This window comes from Hakea prostrata, chromosome 4, assembly GCF_041222555.1.
Source record: "Hakea prostrata isolate BN-2017 chromosome 4, UWA_Hpros_2, whole genome shotgun sequence".
In the NCBI taxonomy this organism is placed as follows: domain Eukaryota; kingdom Viridiplantae; phylum Streptophyta; class Magnoliopsida; order Proteales; family Proteaceae; genus Hakea; species Hakea prostrata.
In genome coordinates, this window is record NC_142603.1 from 19,031,740 (window position 1) to 19,049,041 (window position 17,302).

General features: G+C 35.9%; 1 long non-coding RNA gene across 11 annotated transcripts; it reads left to right on the plus strand.

The window, feature by feature from the left end:
- Nucleotides 1-308: 308 nt before the first annotated feature.
- Nucleotides 309-17,276, plus strand: LOC149018344 (uncharacterized). 11 transcript variants are annotated; one of them, XR_016172920.1, is made up of 8 exons: nt 310-639; nt 954-3,438; nt 4,216-4,377; nt 5,597-7,474; nt 14,015-14,228; nt 14,701-14,852; nt 15,741-15,860; nt 16,352-17,276. It is a non-coding gene; the product is annotated as an uncharacterized LOC149018344 (long non-coding RNA). The 11 variants fall into 11 exon arrangements; XR_016172924.1 differs by having other exon boundaries at nt 954-1,039; nt 1,121-4,377; XR_016172918.1 differs by having other exon boundaries at nt 311-639; nt 954-4,377; nt 5,597-5,682; nt 5,764-7,474.
- The last annotated feature ends 26 nt before the right edge of the window (nt 17,277-17,302 follow it).

Consider the following 17,302-nt stretch of genomic DNA (forward strand, 5'->3'; position numbering starts at 1 on the left):
TCCTCAATGTATAAAATTGACTGTTAAAAAAAAAAATTCACCATGGAAACTGACAATTTTTTTCCAGAGAAACTGACATTATATATATACTGAAATTAGTTTTTTTTTTTTCTAAGGTTCAATATACTGAAATTTGTCATAGCAAAGGAGTCATTTTAATTCGATGTCCGCATCATATAGAATAAATTTGGTAAAGTATCGGTTTATAAAACACAAAAATAACAACACCATTTTATTACAAGCAAAAATTCTTAATTTTAATTTTATCGTTTATTCTTACAAATTTTTTTCTTTTAATGTTTTAGTCATTTTTCAAAATTTGAAAAGCTAACGGTAAAAAAGAATATGAATCGTCATTCAGAAAATTTGAATTAACGGTAAAGAAAGGGAATTAGTGGTGTTTTTGAAATTCATTGGGTTCTCCTAAACAGTAGCCGATTGAATTTCTCTTGAACTTCATTGTGTTCTCCTAAGCAAGAGCGGATTGTATGAGTCTACCTCTATAGATCAGGTTCTTCATCGTTCGTGTCCCTAATCGAGTTCTGCTGTTGGTTTCTTGTCACGGAAAATGGTGATCAACATTGTTGTAGCTACCAATCTGATTAATTTGTAAGCAACCGCAAGAATTTGGATAATCAGGTACTTCTTATTCTTCTCAATTAAGAAGTTCGTTCAATTGTTTTTCCCACGGCTTGTTGAATTTGTTTGTTGGGATAAGAACCGGGGTTTTTCTTGTTCTCTTTTACCGGAAATTCAGAGACATTATCTCAGACCTTTGTCTTGATTGTTGTCTGAATTATTTTTTATCGGTACGTTTCGATGCAGTCTCTACCGTGAGAAGTGAAGAAGTACCTGATTATCTTAAGCATGATTCAGATTTCTGACAGTTTTCCACTGGTAGTCCTTTGCTTCCTTAATTATCTTAAGTATGAACTTTTTTTCTTACATTTCAGAAGCAACATATGGCCATTAGAAAAGAGAAAGGACTAGAGATCCAATCACATGGAGAGATCATAAGTCGATGGATTTAATTTATGTGGTAATCGATATTACTCTACTGCACCTGTTCTTAGTAAGTAGAATGAAGATATTAAAACTTATTAACCTGTTCTTGATGCAGTTGATTTTTGAAACTACATGATTAGCTACTATACTTAATGTTATGCTCAGGAAAACTTCTCAAGAAATGGAACTGAATGGTGTGAAAATTGAATGTAAGATTACTTCGTTTTTATTTTTGAATAATATCATATCATGTTATTGGCATTTGGCGGTTTATCTCTTTAGTGAAATATTTTTCTGTTCTTAGACTGTCACCATGAAGCTAGTTATTTAGTCATTCAGTTATAGTTACTTTTTGTTATTGACGCATCAACATATGCTGGAGGCTTTTGGTTGGGGACTTTATAGGCTGGTGAGGTTATTTGCCAATTGCTCCTTGTAGTGAGTCAAATGCCTTCTCTGAAGACTTTATGATATGTGGGAATTATAGTGAGCTTATATCATCTATCTTGAAGAAAGATAGTTTGGCATTATGATTCTGGGTTTGGTCAGTCTTATAGTGACTTCCTGTAGTGGTGTATTCTTTGATGAAAAGGAAAAGGATGCAATGATGAATACACCGGAGGGTCAGATGAAGGAATTGAAAATGAAAAACAGAATCTGATTTTATATTTTCTGGCTTCTGACTGAAGAATGAGTTACGTTTACTCTTTCACTTCTACTTTTTGTGTTTCACGACTTTTTGTTTTGTAAATGGTTCTGATGTGGAATGTACCTTCAGTTTGATGTTTGTATACATTTATTCAATATCATTTAATTTTTTAGTTTTGGTTTCAAAGTTTATTGGTTTTTATAGCCGTTTTAAGTTATTGCATGTGCCTCATGTGATACTTTTCCTGTTTCCTCTTCTTTGTTCTTTTCCTTCACACTACAATTCTTTTCTTCTCTCCCTTTTGGTTGGAATTTTCTCATCATTTGGATCACATGTAGCTTTTCACTTCTTGAAGAACTGTTTGAATATCATGTCATTTCTATTTGAACAGTTAGGTGAATCAGGTTTCAATTTCTATCTGCTGCTATGATTTCTCTGTGGACTTCACTTCTGACTGATCAATCCTATTGATGTTATAGTTGGCAATTATAGGCTGGGTGATGCCCTTATTAGTCATTGAAGGTCTGATGTGTGTGAGACAACATACTTTGTGAGATTTTAAGACCTAATTGTTGAGTATATGATGCTCACATTGATAATTTTGATGAGTGTAGTGATCCTATGTTTGGAAATTGATTGATGACTACAAACAATATTAATTTTAGGTGGAAAGATTTTTGTTTTATATCGTGATATTAATGGTGGTGTAGAACTATCTTTTTGCTTAAACTTAGGGTTATATCTTGGATCCTAGAATACCATTATTGGTTTTGTTGCAAGGATAGGTTTTACTTCACTGGACACGACATTCCCATGCATCAATCTTCTTTTTATGTTTTAAAAAAAAGGGTCTCCTTGATGTTTTGATGGGACTATTGCTACATTATCCGTTGGAAGCATTGATGCTGGTGTTCTGTCAGTTGGGTTGAAATGGTTTTGCAGAATGAGATGTGGCACAAGACACTGGTTTGATTTCTCTTCCTCCATATTTATCTAGTACTTAATTTTTAGTAATTCTTTTGATCTCTTAGTATTGTTTCTTCAAATTTTATTTCCATTGTTGTTTCTACAGGAATTCATTGGTCTCCCTTACAAGAGAAGCCAGTATATAACAGTAAAAATGAGAAGACCCTATCTTATCTCTTTAGTTGTATTCCCATCCTTCCCCACTTTGTGAGAGTCCTGTATTTGCTAACAAAATATTTATAATCAATTCTTATTTTGGGCTTTAAAGTGTTAGGAATTAAAACATACTTTTTGCTCATGGTTGGTTGTGAGTTCTTACATGAGTTCAGTTCTTTTTCACATTGCATTATATCATCTCTTTGTTGGATAGGAGGACTAATTGTGTGATCTATGATACATAATGTTTATACAATTATGTGCAATGAAACAAACGCATGTTAGACGATTGAGTGCATGGTGCAAAGACTAATTGTGGTCTTGAAGACATTAAACTTGTATTTTTTTCCCCAAATTTTTAATGGATATTGTAGTTGAACACTTGGGACTACAATTTGTTAGTGACATAGAGTGCGTATATTGAGCTTGCTTCTTATTCCTCTTCATGATGGCTGCTTGTCCTAGGATATGATTTTGAGTGGATATATGTTGCACTGAATGAGTTAATGATTTATATGATGGTTCTTCTTACTAACTTATGGTTATGCTTTGCAGGAGCCCTTATTCATTACATTCCTTTTTCTGATGTTAGATCTAATGGTTTGATATGTGGTTTTCAGTCTGTATTCCAATAAGCATCAGAATACGATGATATTGGCAAGGTAAGACAAGTTATTGTTGTGAAATATCTGAGTAGGTTTACCTCAGTTTGTAAAGTCTTTTTCAGCTTTGAGACAGATTTGGGATCATGAAACACATATACAATGATGTCATGCTTTAAAGTTGTCATAGAAATTGAAGAATTGTGGTTTGCTTGAAATTTTGTTGGTGTACTTGTTTGGATCATTGTTACACTCATCTGTTGTATCATTTGCCTTTTTGTTCCATTAGGAATTTCGATGGGTTTTGATGTAATTGTTTTTTGAATGCTACACTGGATGCCTTCTCTTCTGCTACTGCTTCACCCCTATTAACCAAGAAAATCCCTTTAGCAATTGGCCCACCCTAGACTTTTTTCTCAGATTTGACATGTTCTTGCTGCCTAACGATTGGATTGTTGTATGAGCTACTGGTCTGTTTTTCTCTTCCTCATTTATTCATTTAAATCAAAATAATTATACCATAATTTTCACATGTAGTGGTTTCGAATATTTCTTATGTTATTGTATTATGGCGTCTGCCTTAGTGATATCTTGCAACCCCCTACCCCCTTCCTATTCCTGTTCAAAAATAGAAATAAAAAGCTGGGCTTATATATGAGAAAGAATGAGTTTGATTTTCTTTGTTTCCTTAACTTTTTTTTCCTTCCTATCGTCATTTATAGACACCTTTCTCAGGCTAAAACAATGAAGCATGTTTCTGATTTCATACTTTGTTAACTCTAATTCGTCTCTAATAAATGTACTAATCAATCAGGAATTTATTCACATGAATCACAGGAATTTAAAGTTTTATAAATTTTTTACAAGCTCGAGTAAGAGAATTGAACAGGTTTGGTCAGCCTAGGCATAAGATAACCATGATGCTGGTTAGAATTCCCAATGTTGCTAAGTCAGCTCTTGCCAACTCTCTGCATCCTGTTGGGCCGAATAGTGCTGCAGGTAAACTACTACATTTAATATTCTTTATATAACCATGCAAAGTTCTGAATTTGGGAATGTCTCCTTTCGTGGATTATTGTTCTTTAGCTGCATTATTTCCTTGGTTTTCCCCCCAGATTATACATATTTTATTGCTTAGATTCAAAATATAGATGAATTTTGAGATGGATTTAAAATTTAACTTTGCTCTAGACTCAATAATGTTAGTGCCTACATACACGTAATGTTCCCATAGAATACAGATTTTGAGTTTGGTCTATGTTTCTGTGTGCCTCCTAGAGCCAAGGGTTTGTTCCTATATACCCACAATCAATGTTGGCTATCTTAGGAAAATGCAACATTTCAATTGTGAGTTGTGACTGGCTCTACTTACTAGAAAATCAAAGGAGCATCATTAAGCCTCATCAGACCCATCATGATCAAAGACATCTTCTGCTAAAAAGTGATGAGCTTATGAGATGCCACCTAAGCAACTGGGATGGAAAAATTATTGATATCCAAGACAAAACTAAGGAGGTACTTTCTATTTGAAGATATAATACACTTCCTTCCTTTATTCTAGTTCTACTAATTTTGTACTAACTTCTTGATTCACTTACTAACTGTTTACTTTTGGATTTAATAAATGATTTAAGTTGTTGGACTTAATTTGGAAAAGCATCTACTTTATGTTTTACCAATCTTTTTACTGCCTCCTTGCTAGAATGGTATGGAGGATATAGACCCATCTATTCTTCACCTACCCCTTCTCCCTTTGGAGAGAATCCCTTGCCTATGTTTGGCCCCACTCCTGATGTTCTTATGGATTTGCTTAGGGCTGGTTTTTGATCTTGAGATCCTTTCCTAGACTCTATTATGGTGATCTTGTTAGTAAGTTGGCTCTTGGATGCATTATTGTGGGAAGAAAGGATCTTAAGAGATGGACCTCAAAATCTAGGTTCTTGGACTCAATTTGGAAAGCCATCTACTTGTCTCATGGAGGTCTAGTTGCCCCTATCCACCTGTTTAGACATCCCATGGAAAGGCTTATTGTTGTTACCTGGAACATAGCCTCCTGTTTTCAGCCTAGAAGCTAAGGGCTGACCATCCAAGAGCACTTCAAGAACTCAGGGTAACTTCATTACTCCACTCATGATCCAGATTTCTGACAGTTTGCCCACTGTTATTCCTTTGCTTCCTTAATTATCTTAAATATGAACTTTTTTTTCTTACATTTCAGGAGCAACATTTGGCCATTATAAAAGAGAAAGGACTAGAGATCCAATCACATGGAGAGATCATAAGTCGATGGATTTAATTTATGTGGTAATCGATATTACTCTACTGCACCTGTTCTTAGTAAGTAGAATGAAGATATTAAAACTTATTAACATGTTCTTGATGCAGTTGATTTTTGAAACTACAAGATTAGCTACTATACTTAATGTTATGCTTAGGAGAACTTCTCAAGAAATGGAACTCAAAGGTGTGAAAATTGAATGTAAGATTACTTCGTTTGGATTTTTGAATAATATTAGGTTTCTGTTATTGGCATTTGGCGGTTTATCTCTTTAGTATATATTTTTCTGTTCTTAGACTTTAACCATGAAGCTAGTTATTTAGTCATTCACATATAGTTACTTTTTGTTATTGACGCATCAACATATGCTGGAGGCTTTTGGTTAGGGACTTTATAGGCTGGTGAGGTTATTTGCCAATAGCTCTTTGTAGTGAATCAAATGCCTTCTCTGAAAAGAGTTTATGATATGTAGGAATTATAGTGAGCTTATATCATCTATCTTGAAGAAAGATAGTTTGGCATTATGATTTTGGGTTTGGTCAGTCTTATAGTGACTTCCTGTAGTGGTGTATTCTTTGCTGAGATGGTTAATCCTGAAATAACTTCAGGGCTTCATAGCGATAGAAAATGATAAACAAGGAAGCTATCATTACAGAGTTTGGAAAAAAAAAATTCTTAGGTTTGTATCAATTGATGCCGGAGGAAAGAAATCATTGTGGACAAACCTGGCAAAATATGGCAGCCTTTCAGCCTTGAGAGTCTGAGACTGAGGTGGGATGAGGGAGAATTTATGTGCCCTGTTGCTGATACAACCAGGAAATCTGTGTAAGTTGGCAAATGCAACTCAATTGAATCGGGCTGCAGATTATTGTGTTAGGCTTCAGCATAAATAACGTAGATGGTTATAATTACATTTTTGAGATTTTGGTTCATCTTCTCTCAGTTTTTCTCCATCCTTCTTTACTTTCTTTCTATTGTATTTCAATATGAATATGGGTTAGACATTAAAAATGTGCAGAAAAGAAGGCCTAGCACTCTCATAATGTTTTGTTTATAGCATTGAATTCCTTAAAGGAAAGGCAAAAAGGTATTCAGTGCTTTCAAACTGCATGAACCAGAGTTCTGAAGTTCTACAAATTTTTCTCCCCATAAGTTAGGCATATAGTGTGCTTGAGTTTCCTAAAGGTACACCTTTCTTTGTTTAGTATGGACAATAATCCAAATTACTTTAAAATTTGTTTAACCAAGGATTATTTTACAAGTTATTTCTTCCTCTCTTTCTTGACAGTTAACTTTATATCTTGATATTGTCTTTCCAGTTTATTGAACTCCTATAAGTCGGTGACTGATGAGGTAGATGTTTCTCATTACTAGGATTATTTTCTATTATTTGCAATGCTTTGTTACTTCAGCTGCTCTCTTTATGTTTATTCCCAAACGAAAAATTTGGACTTATCTGCTGGTTATTGGGTACCTTAGCACAAACATGCAGGAACTGCAGAAAGATACGGAGAAAAAGCCCAGTAGATTTTTCAAGATTAGTATTACTGAAAAGGGGAATATATTTTTTGACTTTTCTTTTATGCATTTTTCCACGTGTTGGTGGAGATGTATTCGCATTTTAATTTTGTCTTTTTGTCCAGTGTGGGCATTGAGGTAAAAATGATGAATTGAATCCAACCTGTATGTTATCTCCCTCAGGTGGATACAAGGAGTTTCTGGACTTTGACATATAGTTTGGATTTCTACTGAAGAAGTTGTATATGCATTTGATGGAATCAATTTGGGCAGCTATGTAACGGTTCTGATCAAGCTGAGGTAAATTCTTAGACATGCAGAAGTGGTACTTGTTTTCCTTTAAATGAGGGGTTAAATATTAACATCCACTCATTTTCTACTTTGTTCTTTATTGATATTTGAACTCTCTTCAAATTGGTATATACATGTAGGTGACATTCTACTAGGTTGCCCTTGCAGTGGACCATCTAATGGATCATATTTGCCATATTCCCATGTGGTTTCCATGTCAAGGCGACAAGACACACCTAATAAAGAACACCTTGTCTGCTAGGTATCACCTAATCAATGCCAAATAACTAGCTACTGATGGATGGTTGGTCTCATTTCTTATTCATCACCTAGGGTACTCCTTGTAGCCAGAGTACTGATTTTCTTGCTTTGTGCATCCTATGGATATTATATAGGAACTTTTTAGCTGCAATGACAAGTAATTTAATCATCGGACTTTCTATTAATTGCATCCATCTAAGAAATCTACAAATCCTAAGACTATTAGTTTAGTAGTTTCTACCTGTGCTCTTAAAGACTAGGTACATTTTTTTGTTAGGAATTTGTGTGATTGGGCAAGCGATGTGAACCCGATTTTAGGGTTAAGGTTCCTAGTAGGGTTTCCCTAAAATTGAGGGTTCACCTAAATTCTTCCAGCAAATAAGCCTAAAATATTATGGGATGTTTGTGGACCTCTAAAGAAGTTGTGGGTGGTCTGATATAGATGTGAATTGTAGGGAAGGGAAATTGGTATCTCCTGGGTTGATAGGGAAAAGTTAGGGTTTTACCAAATTCCTCTAGGATCATCCAAAGGGATAAAATTGATCCTAGGATTCGTAGGAGAAGAGAATGGGATAATTTGATTTGTTTTTTTGGTAAGGTTTAGGGAAGAGTCTAGGAATATTGGAAATGGTTTGGATTAAAAATTGGTGGTTTCTTGGATGAATCTTGGGCAATCTTTTTAAAACTTCTCTTCTTCCTTTCTTTTCTTTCTTTTTTATTTTTATTTTCTGTTTTCAGATCTGCCACAAGCCAGTAAAGGGGGTGGGAGAGTGTGATAGAGAGAAAGGGATAGGTGAGCTGCTGGGTAGGGGAGAAGTGGGGGAGGGGCTGGGAAGTGCTGCAGGGGGTAGGGGAGGTGTTCTAGGGTGCTGTTTGGGGTTGAGGAGAGGGGAATAAGGGGCTGAGATGGAGGGGGTGGGGTTTCCAAGGTTCACCAGAGAGGAAACTGCGATGGGGCTGGGGGGGGGGGGTGTTGGTACTTACTTGTTTTACTACAAGAGAAGGAGAAGGCTTGCATATTTGTTCTAGGGTGATGTTGGGGGTTCAGGAGAGGGGAATAGGGGCTGTAATGAAGGGTGGTGGAGTTTCCTAGGTGAGTATGAGAGAGAGGGGGAGGGGTTCTAGGGTGCTGTTTGGGGTTCAGGAGACGCGAATAAGGGGCTGAGATGGAGGGGGTGGGGATTCCACGGTGCACAAGAGAGGAAACTGCGATGGGGCTGGGGGTGTTGGTACTTACTTGTTTTACTACAAGAGAAGGAGAAGGCTTGCAGATTTGTTCTAGGGTGATGTTGGGGGTTCAGGAGAGGGGAATAGGGGCTGTAATGAAGGGTGGTGGAGTTTCCTAGGTGAGTACGAGAGAGAAGGGGAGGGGTTCTAGGGTGCTGTTTGGGGTTCAGGAGAGGCGAATAAGGGGCTGAGACGGAGGGGGTGGGGTTTCCACGGTGCACAAGAGAGGAAACTGTGATGGGGCTGGAGGTGGGGGAAGGGGCTGGGGGTGTTGGTACTTACTTGTTTTGCTACAAGAGAAGGATAAGGCTTGCAGATTTGTTCTAGCGTGATGGTGGGGGTTAAGGAGAGGGGAATAGGGGCTGTAATGAAGGGTGGTGGTGTTTCCTAGGTGAGCACGAGTGAAAAGGGGAGGGGAGGGACTGCAATGGGGCTGGAGGTGGGGGAAGGTGCTGTGGGTATTGGTACTTGTTTTATTACTGGAGAAGCAGAAGACGTGCAGATTTGTTGAAGAAGGCCACTGTAACTTGAATCAAAACTCTCAAATCAGCCGTGGCGCTCCCAAAGAGAACCAAGACCTATTTTCCACAAACAATATTCATTCTTATTCAATGCAACTAAGTTTTACAAAGATAGAATGGCTTACTTATATAGCCTTACATCAAAAGAAAGAACTTAAAAAACCAATTGGGATACTCCATTTGGATTCAACCAATACTTTAAAACCAACTGAACTAGGGTTTCCTTTTTAAGTTAGGACACCCTTCTACAACTAAATATCAATCTCTAAATTACTGTTCTAGATGTAAAGGACTTAATTAACTATAAGAGTCGTATTGAAACACTCCTTAGGACTCGAAAACCAACCACTAGTTCAAACGAAGACTTTAAAATGAAACAGGACTCTGAAAATTAAAACTAAATTTCGGAAGTTAATATTCAGTAGCTAATTAGCTCTAAAAATTCACCAAAATTCCACTTTTTGGGATTTGGCCAGCCTTAGCTGTGCCACCTTGGAGGGCATTGGAGTCCACAACAGGTTTCAGCCTGGGGCTGACTGTTCTACTACTCCTACTGAGGTTACAAGAGATCTTTTTTCTTGGGTTCCTTTTCTTCTAGCATAGGCTCTTTAAATTACCTCTAGGACCATTCTTTCTTCTTCTTTTTTTCCTTCTCATTTTTTTTTAATTTTTAAAAATTTTTTTTTTTAAAATTTTTAATTTTCAAGACTTTTGAATGCCCCAAGTTCAGAAATTTCTTATGGAGCTCACTATAGTGCTGTAATTGCTATTGCAGGTGTGTCATCTAACTATTTGGCATGGGCATTATTCCTAGTACAGATTTTGATATTTGCTGTACACAACCGTAAAGCATTGGAAGTACTTTGGATTTACTGTTAAACCTATGTGAATCTAGTTTCTCCCACTCAATATGGAGACTTCCACTAACATAATAGCACTTCTTACATAAATTGTTTACTTCTACTCAGTTTTTGCCTCTGTCCCTAACAAAATCAGTGGGATGGAACCAAAATTTATTATGGACTAATCTGATTTCTTATTAGTTTTACTCTTTTCCTTTTGGTTTCCTTAGTTCCCAAGTGTGTTTATTTTGCTAAAACAGTTCGTTGGATGAGTTTACTTCTCAAAGTGGTTTCATCAAGTGGGTGGATATACTCTCATCTCGGACATGGTTATGAACATTTTTGCGGTATTTTAGCTAAGGTTAAATGAGGGTTCTTTCTAGTATTGTTAAACTTGAATCATATGTGATTCTTCAATCTTGTTTATTTCAATCCTGATTGACTATGCGATATTTTGCATTGCGACATGTTATTTGTTTGTCTATATGGGGCCCAATTTTTTAATTTATGAAGTTTAGTGATTTCATATTTATGTGCAAAGCTTTGGTTGAGCGGATTGACTGGTGCATGATTAGTGAGTCTAACTAAGGCAGTCTTCTTGAGGAGATAAAAAGTCATCCTTGTTTCTACATTTTTAATTAGACTTAGGTGGGGAATACGATTTGGAATTGGAAAAATGATCTTAAAGCTTGTGTTGATCCAGTGACTCTATTTCCTCTTGGCGTTTGTGTTTGGAATCCTGACTATCCTGCAAGGAAAGGGTAGGAAAGGTAGAAGTGTAATGCCTTAGAGTTCAACAAAGGGTTTTCTTCTAAATTTTGACAGGATGTTCCTTTTTCTTTCTTTTTTTTTTTTTTTTTTTTTTTTTTACCTACAAATTAATTATGGTTGTCTTTCTAAAGCTATGTTATTTGGACTTTTATTGTATGTAGTATTAATTCCACTACTTCTTTAAGAACATATGGAATTGCGAACATTCATTCTTCTACCATGGTCAGTGAAGGTATTCCCACTAAAGTGGATATGCCTATCGAAATTGATGAGCGCACATCCCAAAGTCAAAAGGGATGGGCAGATTGAAAAGGAAAAGGATGCAATGATGAATACAACGGAGGGGCAGATGAAGGAATTGAAAATGAAAAACAGAATCTGATTTTATATATTCTGGCTTATGACTGAAGAATGAGTTACTTTTACTCTTTCACTTCTACTTTTTGTGTTTCACGACTTTTTGTTTTGAAAATGGTTCTGATGTGGAATGTACCTTCAGTTTGATGTTTGTTTACATTTATTCAATATCATTTAAGTTTTTAGTTTTGGTTTCAAAGTTTATTGGTTTTTTTAGCCGTTTTAAGTTATTGAAATTTTGTTGGTGTACTTTGTTTGGATCATTGCTACACTCGTCTGTTGTATCATATGCCTTTTTGTTCCATTTGGAATTTGGATGGGTTTTGATTTAATTATTGTTTGAATGCTACAAAGGATGCCTTCTCTTCTGCTACTGCTTCACCCCAATTAACCAAGAAAATCCCTTTAGCAATTGGCCCACCTTAGACTTTTTTCTCAGATTTGACATGTTCTTGCTGCCTAACGATTGGATTGTTGCATGAGCTACTGGTCTGTTTTTCTCTTCCTCATTTATTCATTTAAATCAAAATAAGTATACCTTAATTTTCACATGTAGTGGTTTTGAATATTTCTTATGTTGTTGTATTATGGCGTCCGCCTTAGTGATATCTTGCAAACTTCCACCCCCTTCCTATTCCTGTTCAAAATTAGAAAGAAAAAGCTGGGCTTATATATGAGAAAGAATGAGTTTGATTTTCTTTGTTTCCTTACTTTTCCTTCCTTCCTATCGTCATTTATAGACACCTTTCTCAGGCTAAAACAATGAAGCATGTTTCTGATTTCATACTTTGTTAACTCAAATTCGTCTCTAATAAACATACTAATCACTCAGGAATTTTTTCACATGAATCACAGAAATTTAAAGTTTTCTAAATTTTTTACAAGCTTGAGTAAGAGAATTGAACAGGTTTTGTCAACCTAGGCATAAGATAACCATGATGCTGGTTAGAATTCCCAATGTTTCTAAGTCGGCTCTTGCCAACTCTCTCCATCCTGTTGGGCCAAATAGTGCTGCAGGTAAACTACTACTTTTAATATTCTTTATTTAACCATGCAAAGTTCTAAATTTGGGAATGTCTCCTTTCGTGGATTATTGTTCTTTGGCTGCATTATCTCCTTGGTTTTTCCCCCAGATTATACATATTTTATTGCTTAGATTCAAAATATAGATGAATTTTGAGATGGATTTAAAATTTGACTTTGCTCCAGACTCAATGTTAGCGCCTACATACACGTAATGTAAGCAATGTTCCCATAGTATACAGATTTTGAGTTTGGTGTTTCTATGTGCCTTCTAGAGCCAAGAGTTTGTTCCTAGATACCCACTATCAATGTTAGCTATCTTAGGAAAATGCAACATTTCAATTGTGAGTTTTGACTGGCTCTACTTACAAGAAAATTAAAGGAGCATCCTTTAGCATCATCAGACCCATCATGATCAAAGACATCTTCTGCTAAAAAGTGATGAGCTTATGAGATGCCACCTAAGCAACTGGGACGAAAAAATTATTGATATCCAAGAAAAAACTAAAGAGGTACTTTCTATTTGAAGATATAATACTCTTCCTTCCTTTATTCTAGTTCTACTTATTTTGTACCAACTTCTTGATTCACTTTCTAACTGTTTACTTTTGGATTTAATATATGATTTAAGTCGTTGGACTTAATTTGGAAAACTATCTACTTTATGTTTTACCATTCTTTTTACTGCCTCCTTGCTAGAATGGTATGGAGGATATAGACCCATCTATTCTTCACCTATCCCTTCTTCTCCCTTTGGAGAAATCCCTTGCCTATGTTTGGCCCCACTCCTGATGCTCTTATTGATTTGCTCAGGACTGGTTTTGGATCTTGAGATCCTTTCTTAGACTCTGTAATGGTGATCTTGTTAGTAAGTTGGCTCTTGGATGCATTATTGTGTGAAGAAAATCTTAAGAGATGGACCTCAAATTCTAGGTCCTTGGACTAAATTTGGAAAGCCATCTACTTGTCTCATGGAGCTCTAGTTGACCCTATCCACCTGTTTGACATCCCATTGAAAGGCTTATTGTTGTTACCTGGAACATAGCCTCCTGTTTTCAGCCTAGAAGATAAGGGCTGCCCCCTCTTTCTTCCTCCACTTTTTCCCCCTCCTCTCTTACCCTTTGGGGTTATTGGTAATGATATTTCATTCATCCAAAAAATAGAGCTTTATATCATTTGGTCCCCATTACAAAGAGAATAATAATTTAAATAGAATGTATCTGGTTTGGGTTTCATTTGAATTAAGTATGCTATGAAAACATGCTTGGTTTCCAAATGAAAACTGGAGACCATAACCCCAAGTACAAACCATATGATGAGGAGATAGTTGATCAAATAATTGCAATCCTTAATTCTTATTAGGAGACTTTCTCCACTCCATCAATGATGGCTATCAAGTATCTCCATGACCATCCAAGAGCACTTGAAGAACTCAGGGTAACTTCATTACTCCACTAATGATCCAGATTTCTGACAGTTTTCCCACTGCTATTCCTTTGCTTCCTTAAATATCTTAAATATGAACTTTTTTTTTTCTTACATTTCAGGAGCAACATATGGCCATTAGAAAAGGGAAAGGACTGGAGATCCAATCACATGGAGAGATCATATGTCGATGGATCTAATTTATGTGGTGATCGATATTACTCTACGGCACCTGTCAGTTGATTTTTGATACTACAAGATTAGCTACTATACTTAATGTTATGCTTAAGAGAACTTCTTCTCAAGAAATGGAACTGAAAGGTGTGAAAATTGAATGTAAGATTACTTCGTTTTGATTTTTGAATTTTCATATCATGTTATTGGCATTTGGCGGTTTATCTCTTGAGTGAAATATTTTTCTGTTCTTAGACTTTAACCGTGAAGCTAGTTATTTAGTCATTCAGTTATAGTTACTTATTGTTATTGACGCATACATATGCTCGAGGCTTTTGGTTGGGGACTTTATAGGCTGGTGAGGTTAATTGCCAATTGCTCCTTGTAGTGAGTCAAATGCCTTCTCTGAGGAGTTTATGATATGTAGGAATTATAGTGAGCTTATATAATCTATCTTCAAGAAAGATAGTTTGGCATTATGATTCTGGGTTTGGTCAGTCTTATAGTGACTTCCTGTAGTGGTGTATTCATTGCTGAGATGGTTAAGCCTGAATTAACTTCAGGGCTTCATAGTGAGGGCAAATGATAAACAAGGAAGTTGTCATTACAGAGTTTGGAAATTTTTTTTTCTTAGGATTGTATCAATTGATGCCGGAGGAAAGAAATCATTGTGGACAAACCTGGAAAAATATGGCAGCCTTTCAGTAGAGCCTTGAGAATCTGAGACTGAGGTGGGCTGAGGGAGGATTCATGTGCCCCTGTTGCTGATACAACCAGGAAATCTGTGTAAGTTGGCAAATGCAACTCAATTGAATCGGGCTGCATATTATTGTGTTAGGCTTCAGCATAAATAATGTAAATGGTTAAAATTACATTTTTGAGATTTTGGTTCATCTTCTTTCAGTTTTTCTTCATCCTTCTTTACTTTCTTTCTATTGTTTTTCAATATGAATATGTGTTAGACATTAAAAATGTGCAGAAAAGAAGGCCTCAGAAGAAAGCACTCTCATAATGTTTTGTTTTATAGCATTGAATTCCATAAAGGAAAAGCAAAAAGGTACTCAGTGCTTTCAAACTGCATGAACCATAGTTCTGAAGTTCTATAAAATTTTCTCCCCATAAGTTAGGCATATGGTGTGCTTGAGTTTCCTAAAGGTACACCTTTCTTTGTTTAGTATGGACAATAATCCAAATTACTTTAAAATTTTTTTAACCTAGGATTATTTTACAAGTTCTTTCTTTCTTTCTTTCTTTCTTGACAGTTAGCTTTATATCTTGATATTGTCGATCCAGTTTATTGAACTCCTATAAGTCGGTGACTGATGAGGTAGAAGTTTCTCATTACTAGGATTATTTTTCTATTATTTGCAATGCTTTTCTACTTCAGCTTCTCTTTATGTTTATTCCCAACCAAAAAAATTGGACTTATCTGCTGGTTATTGGCTACCTTAGCACAAACATCCAGAAACTTTAGAAAGATATGGAGAAAAAGCCCAGTAGGTTTTTCAAGATTAGTTTTACTGAAAAAGGGAATTTATTCTTTGACTTTGCTGTTATGCATTTTTCCACATGTTGGTGAAGATGTATTCGCTTTTTAATTTTGTGTTTTTGTCCAGTGTGGGCATTGAGGTAAAAATGATGAATTGAATCCAACCTGTATGTTATCTCCCTCAGGTGGATACAAGGAGTTTCTGCAGGACTTTGACATATAGTTTGGATTTCTACTGAAGAAGTTGTATATGCATTTGGCGGATTCAATTTGGGCAGCTGTGTAACGGTGCTGATCAAGCTGAGGTAAATTCTTAGACATGCAGAAGTGTCAAATTTTTTCCATTCATATCAACTAAACAGAAAATAAAAGAACTCTTTGTTGCTAGCTAAAAGAATATGCTATCTCAGGCATGGCAGAACTGTGTTGCACAAGTAAGGCCTTGGTGATTGGTTGTGTTTTGCACATGGGAGTAAAGCATCTATGGGCATAACCAAATAATTTTTCCTGTTGTATGTAAAAGTTGATATGAGAATCATATTTTCGCAATTTACTGATACCAAACTTCAAAAGAATATATGGACTTACGGTTACAAAGGCATATCTATTACCTGATTTATTAACTAAGTAAGAAATCGTGAATTTATTTTTTAAGAAAAAGGAACTTTATATTTCGTTCTCCAAGAGTTACAATTTATTCGGGTTTAATGAGGGGTCAAATATTAACATCCACTCATTTTACTACTTCGTGCTTTATTGATATTTGAACTCTCTTCAAATTGGTATATACATGTAGGTGACATTCTACCAGGTTGCCCATGGAGTGGACCATCTAATGGATCATATTTGCCATATTCCCATGTGGTTTCCAAGTCAAGAAGACAAGACACACCTAATCAAGAACACCTTGTCTGCTAGGTATCACCTAATCATTGCAAAATACCTAGCTACTGATGGATGGTTTGTCTCATTTCTTATTCATCACCTATGGTACTCCTTGTAGCCATAGTACTGATTTACTTGCTTAGTGCATCCTATGGATACTATATAGGAACTTTTAGCTGCCATGACAACTAATTTAATTCAAATCCTAGTATATTGGTTCGGACTTTCTATTTATTGCATCCATCTAAGAAATCTACAAATCTACAAATCCTAAGACTATTAGTTTAGTAGTTTCTACCTGTGCTCTTACAGACTGGGTACATTTTTTTCTTAGGAATTAGTGTGATTGCACAAGCGATGGGAACACGATTTTAAGGTTAGGGTTCCTAGGAGGGTTTCCCTAAAATTCTTCCAGCAAATTAGCCTAAATATTATGGGATGTTTGTGGATCTCTAAAGAAGTTGTGGGAGGATCCTAGAGACAAGTTAGGAATGATATGGGTTGGTCTGATATAGATGTGAATTGTAGGGAAGGCCAAGGAGATAAAATTGGTATCTCTTGGGTTGATAGGGAAAAGTTAGGGTTTTACTAATTCCTATGGGACAATCTAGAGGGATAAAATTGATCCTAGGATTCGTAGGAGAAGAGAAGGGATAATTTGATTTATTTTTTGTAAGGTTTAGGGAAGAGTCTAGGAATATTGGAAAACGTTTGGATAAAAAATTGGTGTGTTCTTGGATGGATCTTGGGCAATCTTTTTAAAACTTCTCTTCTTCCTTTCTTTTCTTTGCTCTTTTCTTTCTTTTTTATTTTTCTTTTTTGTTTTCAGATCTTCCACAAGCCAGTACAGGGGGTGGGAGAG